The 12155-nt window shown below is 33.4% G+C and overlaps 1 protein-coding gene across 3 annotated transcripts in view; it reads left to right on the top strand.

Annotated features, from left to right (window-relative positions):
- The window catches only part of LOC123314451 (protein-tyrosine sulfotransferase), a 445878-nt gene that overhangs the window by 260560 nt on the left and 173163 nt on the right, over window positions 1-12155 (top strand). The gene's annotated exons all lie outside the window — the stretch shown is intronic.

Below are 12155 nucleotides of genomic sequence, written 5' to 3'. Positions count from 1 at the left end.
ATTTTTTCCTACTCAGTTTAAAAGAAAGAAACATTGACTTGCCGCGCCCATATCATCTGTTTTCATCGATGAATAAACATTTTTTCGCTTTGGCAATTCTATAGCTGAGTCTAGTTCAAAATAGATTGCAAAACAGAATAATACAGACAAAGGGAAGCAGGACATATACAGGGTGTTTCATGAGTTGTTGGCCATAGCGCAATAGTGAATGCAGGTCATCCAGGCCTTTCAGAAAACTTGCTTGTTTTTTATCCTAAGGCTATTAGTTTCGGAGATACGGGGTGATTCATGAATATTGGCCAAAATTTGCGATAGCCATAACTCTGGACTGCAAGGTCCGATTTCGATCAAATTTTATGGGTTTGTTCACTTCAGAAAGCTCTTCCAAACGGTTCATGAAATATCAAAATTTTCAGGGCAGTACTCCGAGTATCATGATTTTTCATTGAAGCCCCAATATCTATATTTTTTACATCCTTAACAGAAATTTCGTTATTGCCATGAGAAACTAGATAATTTATTCTAAGAAATTCAATTTTCACTTTGCATGGCACACTTGTCACAAGGGAATAGGAACCGGGCGAATTCATATTTTATGTGATTTTTTTTGAAATGCGGTCCTGTTTTTATTCGTTTGGTGATAATATTTATTGTCCTTTGCCGCGATTCTGAATTATTTTAAATTCTGTTCATTTCTTCTTCATTTTAAATCCCCAGCTCATACTGAGTGTTCGAAAAAAAGTGTATAGAAGTATGCAAAGTCGAGCTGTGAATTCTTTTGGAATTATATATTGAATTTAGACACAAATGCATCTTGGAAAATATAATCCGTAAGTGTATTTGCTTAATAGCACCCATGCTTGATGCAGTGTACTTGTACCTACAAGATATCTAATAATTTTTTCCGTTATCCGATGATATGTTCACTTATGATGAATGTACCACATTATCCTGGTCCTAACAGAGCTTTGTTTTGGATTTCTGATATAACTAATCTCTATTATAATTCAATTGTCCCCAGAACAATGCGATTTTACAACTTAACCTTTTCAATCTTAGTTTATGAATTTTCAAGAAGAAGCTGTCGACATATCTGTTTAGAAATTATATGATTCAATTCCGAATAACATTAAGTCCTGTCCTTTTTATTTTAGTGTTATATGAAATATTCTTTTTTCTCATTTTTCCCTTTGTCTTTGCTTGATACACATACATTAATTTAACGATTTTCTCATAAAGTGTGAAATTATTTTATGAATTGTCATCATTGTGAACCTCTGTTATTGCATATTCTGTTGAGGTTCCTTTTGTAGAAATAAATAAATTAGTACAACCTTTTTACATAGTTGTGAAGGTACAAAAAACAAAAATCATGATACCTCGATTCATCGAAGATTCATGTCTGACGTATAACAATAAAATTTCTCCAATTACCTCAGATTGTTTGTTTGTTTTCTTGCAATTAAACTCAATGATAGAAATGCTTTTCGAATGTTGAAAGAAATCATTCTTGGAAGTAAAAATGTTTACATTTTCGGAACATGAGTGATTGAAGGAAAGAATGACGTTCAGTCAGAGAATATCCATCTTCAATTCCATTGCCTACCGCACATTGTTAGGGGTATGTAAGTTATTTTTTCTAATTTTGCTATATGAAGTGACAGTTTTTAAAACTCATCGACATTTTGAAACGTTCTAGTGAAATATTTCGCAACTGTTGTTGAGTAAAATATAAATATTTCCCAATTCACTAGGCGATTTGAAAGGAAGCTGCGAGGGACGCTTGTATGTACGTTTTTGGTTCTTTCAATTTGAATGCGAGGAATAGTTGCATAATATTCAAAATTAGAAATAGTATTGTGTGAAACATGTTAGCAAACACTAGTTTTCGTAATTTGGGCTTTTTTGGTTAACAAGCGAAGCAAGTTGCGCAGAAATACTCTCATTAGATAAGAAAGATAATATTTTCCCAACTGGTTGCACAAATAATCATAGTTTTTAGCGTTTAATTATTTTGTCAAAGTTTCATATCGCATACACAACACTTAGGGCCAATTTCACCAAGGAGATTTGACGTAACATCAGGCGTTAAGGAAAAAAGCTTGCCTATTTATGTTGATTACGCATCTTAACTACAGTTTAAATGGGGGGTCTCTGTATTTTATGGCTTTTGACCCTCCTTACTTCATTTTTAGGACAAAGGCAGATGTCAATGTTAGAAAGAGTTTACCTTCATCCACCTGAATGTGCTATTGCGAAAGCGAAACACGTATCGTGGTTTGAAAACCCATTTTTGTGAAAATCGTATAATCTATTTTGAGAAAGTTCCAATTTTAATCTGAGTTCAAGTTAAGCTGAGTTAATTTATTACCGTTTGTTGAAATTGGCCCTTATAGTCTATAACCAGATAACCTATGTTAGACATATTTAGGTAATTTCAATAGCGCTGTTTGATAGCCTCATAAGAAAATCAGAGATAAGTCCATTCGTATAATACAATTTAGATACTGGTTTTATCGATGAGATAGCTTTGTTCGAAGGTCTCGTATCGTGCTGATGACCACACGATTAAAAATAACTGAGTTTATTCGATGGGTATATCTGAAGAAGATTATAATAATGGAAATTCGGTGTAGTTTAGTTTGTCAAGACTCCCAAGGAACGCTTCAAAAGCCGAAACATTGTCTAAAGAGAAAGTATGGAGTTTTATTGAGTCGAACTTTATTCATTCCACCACCTCTCAACTAATCCACATATTATCTTCTGAGTTAGGAGAAATTATTACTGTATCTATAGGTATAATCGGTGAAATTATGTGTTGGGAAAGTAGTCAATGATTAAATGAAAATTCTTTTTCGTTTTACTCGAGCTTTCGAGACTATATTGGTCCCTTCATCAGGAGTCACTATAAAATATTATATATTTTTTTCCTGTATGACGTTTCCCATCTTCATTGTTTTGTAAACAATTATTATTGGTGAATGAAGATATTCTATTCTATTCTATTCTAATATCAAAGTCAGTATGTAGGTACACATTTCAGTGAAAAGACATAATACAACTTACGGAAATAGGAATGTCGGAGTAAAACTCAAGTACAAAAATCTTAAGAAAATTCCAGAACCATCAGCTGATTTGCCATCATTAAAATATGTCACTAACACTGTCAACGATTAACCAACAGAATAAATGACAGGAATTATTTTTCTTACATTTTATGTTTGGTTACTTGTCAACCGCCAACAGTGCCACCCTCAAACCTCGTCTAGTCGTCTATAGGTATAGTTATGTCAATAAATGGTAGAATATGAATGGATATGCGAGTTTTGAATAATCTCTCGGTAATATCTACCTTGAACGAAAGGAGCGGAAATACGTTGAAATACATAATTCTGTAGAAATATTTGCCACTATTCTACCCTTCGAATATAAATCACATATTTTCATTCCTCATGAGTTAATACAAGTATATACCCACTCAAACAATATTTTCACTAGGCATGTAGCGTCTAATGATCAGAGACGTTCTATATTCGAAATCGACACCAGAATAATCTCAACCATTCAAACGGCATGACAGTCTTCACCTCGGCCTTCATTCTAAGTATAAATTTTTATATCCTTTTTTTTATCCTTTACGGAGGACGATATAAAAATGTGGAAGGAAGTATCCTGTTCGTTTTTGTAGAATTTATTACACCGCGTCTTTACTTTGTGCCTTCTTATTTACATAGCAAAGGCGAATTTTGTCGCTCCATCCCAAACAATGTCAGGAACTCAAGATTTCCAATTATATAGCACGGGGTCTGTAAATATAATAAGCGAAACCGTTATGTTAGGTAATTCACATTCTACCCAGAATTTAGCTCAGGCCAACGAATTTTGTTGCGTTGCTAAAATTGTGTAATTTACGCTTCATATCTTTTATTTTCAATTGTGAAATTTTGATCGACTTAGAAACATCAATTAGTCGACGAGCTATGAAATAAGGATCAATTATGAAAGATGACATCCCTAGAGGATAAGCAGCTTCAGGTTTCTTTAAAACAGCCTATAAACAACTATTAGAATATGTAAAGTTCATGTTTGAAACTAAAATATTCCATTTCTGCTAACGACCGGTATTTATTGAATTCGATTCATACTCTTCAAGAAACAGAAAAGCATAGAGGAAACTGGAGGAGGCCTATATCCAACACAAGATGAAAAAGGGCTGAAGAAGTAGAAGAAGGTTAGGGAATAGGGCGTGGTGACCAAAATCTTTGGCTTGCATGCTCCTCAGATCTCAATCACTATAATTTAGTGTGCTTTTACTGCAGGAGAATTGATAAATTGCATTGAAAGTGCCCGTGGACAAACTTGCTACATGCAATCATTCATTATTACCTCTACGCACATTAAACTAATGAGAACCAGTTTTATATAAAAACTTCTAGAAGTAATCACAGCTGTGATTAATTTTTCATACGGCTGTTTTCAGAGGTTATCTAGTCTTCTGAGGAAATCAGAATAAATTATATTCTTCAATTAATAATATAAAAAACTATTCTTCAGTTTAGGAAAAGTTATTTGTTTCGGTCATAATGTTGAATGACACAATGAAGAACGAATACCGCTTCAGCTTCACTTAAATCTAAATCCCAACAAATAATAAAATTTAATTGTAAAACTCCAATCGGCACATACATCAGGTGCGTTCGGCCAGTAGACTCTATCAGCACTTTTTGTTCCGAGTCGTTCGGGCACGCAGTTTCAGAACAAAAAGTGGCAATAGTTGTCGTTCGTTCTAGACGGAGTAGAGTTTTGGGAATCAACTCTATGAGGCCCAGCTCCCAAGATGGGGCGCGAAAGGAGTTTGTGTAGAAGTAGGGTTATGAAACGAGACAAACCATAAAAAAAACAACTTATAAACAAACTATTCATAAAACTGTAGAATTTCCGTTTAATCCACACTAAGAATTATCTATTCATATACATTTTCGAACAAACTGTATTCAAATTCAAATTTTTCCCATGATTTTTGTGGTTGAAATTTGTCATTCGTTCATTCAAAAATTGCCAATTTGTACAGGCTCCATTAGTCCTAGCTAATCTGTGATGAAACTCTAGTTCTACTCGCTCTGTATACTACCGGTGTTTACTGGCCGAACGTAGTTTCTAATACGATATTCGTACGTTTTATGTGTGTTCTGTGATACTCAGAAAAAAATATATATGCCCGTTTTCACCAACGATACCAAATTTTAAGGAATACCTAAGCTCATTTAAGTGACTCTCATCTACGATTTCGTTTTCACCAACGTTAAGGGAACTCTTAAATGCTAGATGACACTCTAAATTATGAATGCCCCCTATCGAATCCCTAATAATGTGACAGCGGATTTTGACATATCTACGATTCGTTAAATAAAATTTTTTTGAGAAATCGATAGTGTTAATAGTCCATTTGTGGAAAGTATCGCTCTTCGAAATCCCAATCATCAAATTTTCAGGGGTTGGTTTGGGATTTGTGTATTTATTTAGAAACACGGTTTTCGGGAAGTTAGATTGAACTGAAAACTGCTTCACAGTGATAACTTCTAAACACCAATTTATAGCAAATGGACAGTAATGTATGAGAGCTTTCAATCGAAGAAATTGCTCAAATACCATAAAACAGAACTTGTTCTCAGGAATGAATATATGAATAGGAGTTGTGTTGAAATTGTGTGAAAAATTTTGAACATATACAATGGAAGTTTATGAAAAAATGCAGTTGTTGTTGGAATTTGGTGATACTTTATATCTCGAGGAGGTTCGGTGACACGATATAGAATGATTTGTATGACTATCAATGCAAAGGAACTATTGGATTTATGTTTCTGCCTTTATGAGTATTAATTAAAAAAACTAGTATGGAACTGTTTCATTTGAATGAATATTTCTTCCTGTAGAAAGTATGTTGAGAAAATTATTATCAATAGGAAACTGAATATTTGGGAAGAATATTGAACAATATATAAAAATCAGAATTTATCATTGATATGCTCGACAAGTGTACTGAAAGTTGAGTATATCAATCGACATTAACATTTCACGTAAAAACACTTCAACTGTTTTTGAAATATGCTTCGAAAGTGTTTTTCAATATAACATTCAATCCAAGAAAAAATATACCATTTTGTTCTATTCTCATCTTTTAATTTTCACATTATTCAAAAACAGCACATTCTGGATTACGAGGATGTATTGATATCTAGTTAGCCTAGACCAGTTCCATGCATACAAAAATATTGCGATACCGTAGCAACGAACAATAACTCATTAGAAGTGTCAGTGTGAAGTTTGAGGTCAAAAAGGTAAACCAGAGTTACGCAATAAATTGAAAGAAAGAAGATGTCCACCGAAATTGTGAAAATCGTTAAATTGTAGTATCGAGCCATCATCAAGTACCTGTATATAAAAGGGTTAAGAGGTAAGCAGATTTACGAAGATATGCTTAATACCCTGTCCTTCGTATGCGACCGTGAAAAATTGGACTGCAAGCTTCTAAAGATTTTCCATTCAAGATGATGACCGATCAGGAAGGCCAGTTTCTGTGTCAGTCCCCGAAAATATCGATGCAGTTCATGCAGACATGATTTGATAAGACCGTCGAATTGGGCTAAAATGGATATCTGAAGCACTGAATATTTCATACGAACGCGTTCATCATATAGTTCACGTTAATTCGGACATGAGAAAAATTGCTGCAAAATGGATCCCCAAATGTTTGAATGTTGACCAGAAGCGTGCAAGGGTAGAAGCATGGCGTTCAATCTGCGCTCGATTTGAAAACGATGTAGACTTCTTGAACCGAATTGTTACTATGTATGTGACTTGGGTACATTTCTACGATCCAGAAGAGAAGAAGTTTCGTGTCCAAAAATCTGCTGGGAAAGTTCTTGCTTCAGTTTTTTGGGATTGCCATGGAGTAAGCATGGTTGATTTTTTGGATAAGGGTAGAACAATAACCGGAGATTACTATTCGACATGACTGTCCACTCTACGGGAAAAAATTAAAGAGAAAACTTACGGAAAGCTATCCAAAGGTGTTTTGTTTTTGCAGGACAACGCCCCTGAACAGATAGCTGATGTTGACATGCAAAAAATTTGTGATTTAGGGTTTGAATTACTAGAACACCCCCCCTTATTTACCAGATTTGGCTCCATCCATTTCCTAAACTGAAAAAAGGTTAAAAGGTCGTAAAGTTCTTCCAACGAGGAGGTAATAAAGCTGTGGAGTAATCAAATATTTTGACATTGATATTTTGTTTGCTTCTGTAGTAGGCTAAGAATTCTTCAATATATCCTCGTACATCGTCTCTTCTCATGAATCTTTCCATTTGCTCCTTTTTGATCTAACTTTTATGTCCAGAACTTTCCGAACGTCAATACGTGTGGAAAGTTATACTTTCGAAACGCTAGTAGGAAAACTCATTATGACATCCGAATCATCGATGGCTGATTAAAAAGAGGAAAATCAGTCAGTACCAATAATCAGACCTGAAGCCAAAAAAAGCAAGCGAATAAATGCAACGGAAGGAGCATTTATAATTTTTAAACCTCATTCAGTTCCTCATTATCGTTTTGTTTCCGGTATGAATTAGATTATCCTTTTTTTACAAAAATTCTTCAACACGATATGCGTATTATCGGTAAGAAATTAAGCCTATTATATCCTTAATGGATTCCACATGGAAAAAATTATTCGGTGTAAGTTATATTTAATTGATCTTCGTGATGATCTCCTGATTGAAATTTTCCTATTTAATTGATGTTGTATTAACTCGTGTGCAAAGGTACCCACCAAATTTCCTGGAGCTGTATGAAAATATTTGAGTCAGCTTTTGAGCTTAGTTATAAGTCCATAATTTCGCTCTATTTTCCAGAAATTAAAGACGGTTGAAACTCTGCCTTTCGGTTTATTTTTCGCAATAACGAAAAATGTGCAATTTAGCACGGAATGACATTCGCGTATCGCTGAATGATTTCTCCATTAAAAGTAAAATTAATCAATTCTGATTTTTCGTCATACATAATTAGTATTGCATTTCTGGTACAGGTACAAGTTCTTATAACATACAAACAGAATTCCGGCAGAATTTTGCGGTTTTCAGTGAATCCACAGTGGGAAGGCGTTCCTATTGATTTGGACGTTTTCGACAGAAGAGCTCTAATAGTTGTTGTCAACAGGAACTTTTGATTTCATCTTCTTCTGCCTTTCAACTTGTTCTTCGTTCAGCAATTCAACTTCATTCCTCCTTAGGGAAAAATCTTCAAATTGTAGTTTTTCAAACATTTGTTCACTATACTCCTTCATCTTAGAGTTCACTGCTTCAAAAAATGATGTACAGAGATAGTAGAGAACCTATTCGAGATACATTTGCTTTTATGTTATAGCTATTCAATTAACGTAATAATTTTCAGCCGCCTGTTATCTATAATGAGGTTCAATACATATTTGCAAATACGTATGGAAGTAAAACAATTCAATTGTGTTTGTTTAGGTTGTCCTAAATTCGATGTTCACTGAAAGCATCTCGAGAACTATAAGGCTAAGAGACAAAATCTTCAAAGGCCCCGGATTCCTTTTTTTAAATAATCAGATATCAGAAATCAGATCCTAAATATTTTTCTTCGTTCTTGAGTAACGGGATACAATAACTGTTTCAAATAGGTCGTTATATCTTCGTTTCTGTTCGAGATATTCGAAAAATGACAAGAGGTTTTTTTTCAGTAATTTTTTCGGTCATATATGATCATAACGGATCATAGAAATTAATTACCAATTCAGGGACATAGAGGCTATTTGAAGTTTTTCAAATGTTATACACCCTATATTTTTCAAAGCAGTTTTTTATTCACAGAGTTGAAAGCATACCATTATCTTTTTTTCAAAAATGTCATCCGTTTCAAGTGAGTTTTTCGACTTCTATCTTGAAATTGGACATCTTATGGAGAAATATTTTTCCTTTATTTAAAGATTCAATTCATTATCTGTCTATTATTCAATTGTAATCGACTCTTTTTCGATGAAGATAATATCATATGAGAAGGAGAAATTATCTGAAAGTTTCAATTTCATGAAAAATACAGGGAAGAATATAAATTGAATTGAAACTTCGATAGAAACGCAACATCATCAACATAGGACTCGAAAGAGTACTGAGCAAGTATTTAAATTGACGTCCACCCATTGTTGATACATTAACGAAAACGTCATGAATGTGAATATGAACAGGGTGGGAAAAATTCGTTGTCTACTGAAGGAACCTCGAGAACTGAAGCAGCTAGAAGAAAACTGATAACACATTCTCGAGCTCTTTTTCCTTGAGTATTCCAAACCTGAAAACAAATCCAGCCTAACATTCGTAGATTTTGAGTTATGAGCGAAAATTGAGAAATTTTCATTTTCAATGAATCTGAAAATCTCGCTTATTTGAACTCGTATTCGAAATCCGCTGTTACATTCCACAGGCACTTTTTTATGATAAATTCGAATATGGTATTATTAAATTTTTTGATCCAGTCATTTTCGAGATTTCTGATTTTTCAAATGTAAACTATAGTTGAAAGTTCTTTCGTCTTTCTGCAATTTTTTTGCAGATTTCAAAAATTTATCATATGTCCCTATTCACATAAATATAACATAAGACAAAAAATCTAATACTCTTTCCTGCTTTTCGATTCACTGTTGATTTTTCAGTAGGCTGGCGTAACCATAGCGACCGTTGAAAATGCATTATGGTTCGTGAACTCCACGTAATTCTATGTTAACTCAACCTTCAATCACCGACTGTTGAATAATTATTTCTTTCATATATCGAGATCGATATCCTTTAAAAGAGAGTAAAGACTTTCGTCTGATTATTAAAGAAGAGAATTTATTCAATTATCGTTTTTCTATTTATGAAAGAAACTTAAAGAGACAGTAATATAAATAAAATACGATAGTTAACTATAATTATAATTTTTACAGAAGTAAGATGATGAAAAATAGGACCTTCTGTCAACGATAGTGTTCGAATTGTGAACCATCGTTAGATAAGCATACCAAAAATCGCGAGAACAAAAGATGACAAATTAATCATCGAAATATTTATTCAGCAATCCGTGATTTCAATTATAGAGGCTCAGGTTCACAAAAGATAATGCATATTCAACCAATGCTATGGTAAGCCAGCCCACTTATAATTCAACAATGAATCGAAAAGCAGGAAAAAGTATTGAATGTTTTTCTCGTGCAACCTTCATATAATAGCGGCATATGATACATTTTTGAAATCAGCAAAAAAATTGCAGCAAGAACTTCTAACTATTGTTTACATTTGAAAAATCAAAAACAACGGGCTCGAGAATGTGTCGTCCGTTTTCTTCTTGCTGCTATAGTTCTCGAGATCCCTTAAGTAGAAAACGAATTTTGCCCACCCTGTATATTGTGTTTTTCACTCAAGGATTTCTCAAAATTATTTTTCAATTTATCAATATTTTCACTTGCCCTTTTATATAATTTGTCCTTGAGGAAGCCCTACTGGAAAAAGTATAACGGTGAAAGATCTGGAGACGACGGTAGCCAGCGAACAATAACGTTATTGCCATTTCAATGATATAGAAATAATCTGATCTGCTGCGCAGAGTGATTCACCATCTCGTTTAAATTTATGTTTTTCATAAAAGGTAGAATATTTTCCTCAAAAATTTGCATATATTTTTGAGAATTTAAATTGCCATCAAATCAATATTTTATATGCAATTATTCGGTTGTTCTTTATGGTCACCCAAACGTTGAAACCATATCTTCGATTTGCATTATACAGGGTGATTCCGGAGGAGACCGTCAGATTTTAGGTGAAGTATACACTAGTTAAGGCAGTTTCGAAACAATGTTTGGTTTATGGTTGGGGGCCTTTAATGAGAGTCTACAGGGTGATTTGTCCGATTCGACCGATTTTTCTTTTATTCAAAACTTTGGTGTGGCTTGATCAATCTTGATGAAATGTTCAGTGTAGAACAATATGATTGTCTTCTTTCAATAATTCCAACACTTTCTCAAAAATACAGGGTGGGAATTATGATAAGTTCAGATTAAGTTTGCAGGTTGAAAAAACACCCTGTACATTTCGTTTTCAAAAATTTTATACATGCTTCAGATTCTATCACAAGTTTACATTACTGGAGCGTTTTTAATTTTTTTGGCACACATCCAGTTTTCCTAGAAGAATTTTTCAAGGATGAACAATATCGTTATTTCGCTCCAAGGCATTGAGAATATTCTGAACTGGAATGTAAACCGGTGTCGTCCAATGATACAAAGCTCTTCCTGAGTCCTAAAGTAGTTCTTTCAAATTCGAAATTCATATTTAATCACTCATATTCTGATGAATAAAATCATTTAATCCAGAAAATATCTTTATACCTACCTACTTAAACCAAAAAATCTACAACTTATACAGAATAAACATTCGAAACATATCATGAACGGCAAAACTAAGGATTAACACAAAATTTACATAGAATGTTCGAAATTATTTCCCCTTTTTTAAATACCTACATATTCGAGACCTTTTTATTAAATTTCCAATTGATCATGGAGAATTTTCAATTTCATTAAAACTATTTATCATACATTATCATACATCAATATTTTACATACCATAAGGCCATAAGTGAGTACATTTTTGAACGAAACTACTATGTTTTAGGAATATTCGCTTCATAGAAAACCGGAAGTGTGCCGAAAATCACCTAAATAATGACTCAATTCTATGTTAATCCATAATTTTGCCTTTCATATGTTTCGAATGTTTATTCTGTATATGTAGTAGTAGTATGTAGATTTTTTTGGTTCACGTACGTATAAGGAAATTTTTGAATTAAATGATTTTATACATCTGAATATGAGCGATCAAAAATGAATTTCGAATTTGGAAAATTTATTTTAGGACTCAGGAAGAGCTTTGTATTATTGGACGATACAGCTTTACCATCTAGTTCAGAATATTCTAAATGCCTTGGAGCGAAAAAACGATATTGTTCATCTTTGAAAAATTTTTCTAGGAAAAATGGACGTGTGCCAAAAAAAATAAGAACGCTCCAGTAATGTAAACTTATGGTAGAATCTGAAGCAAGTAGAA

This window comes from Coccinella septempunctata, chromosome 5 (genome assembly GCF_907165205.1).
Source record: "Coccinella septempunctata chromosome 5, icCocSept1.1, whole genome shotgun sequence".
Classification (NCBI taxonomy): Eukaryota; Metazoa; Arthropoda; class Insecta; order Coleoptera; family Coccinellidae; genus Coccinella; species Coccinella septempunctata.
This window is presented reverse-complemented; position numbering and strand designations above follow the sequence as displayed.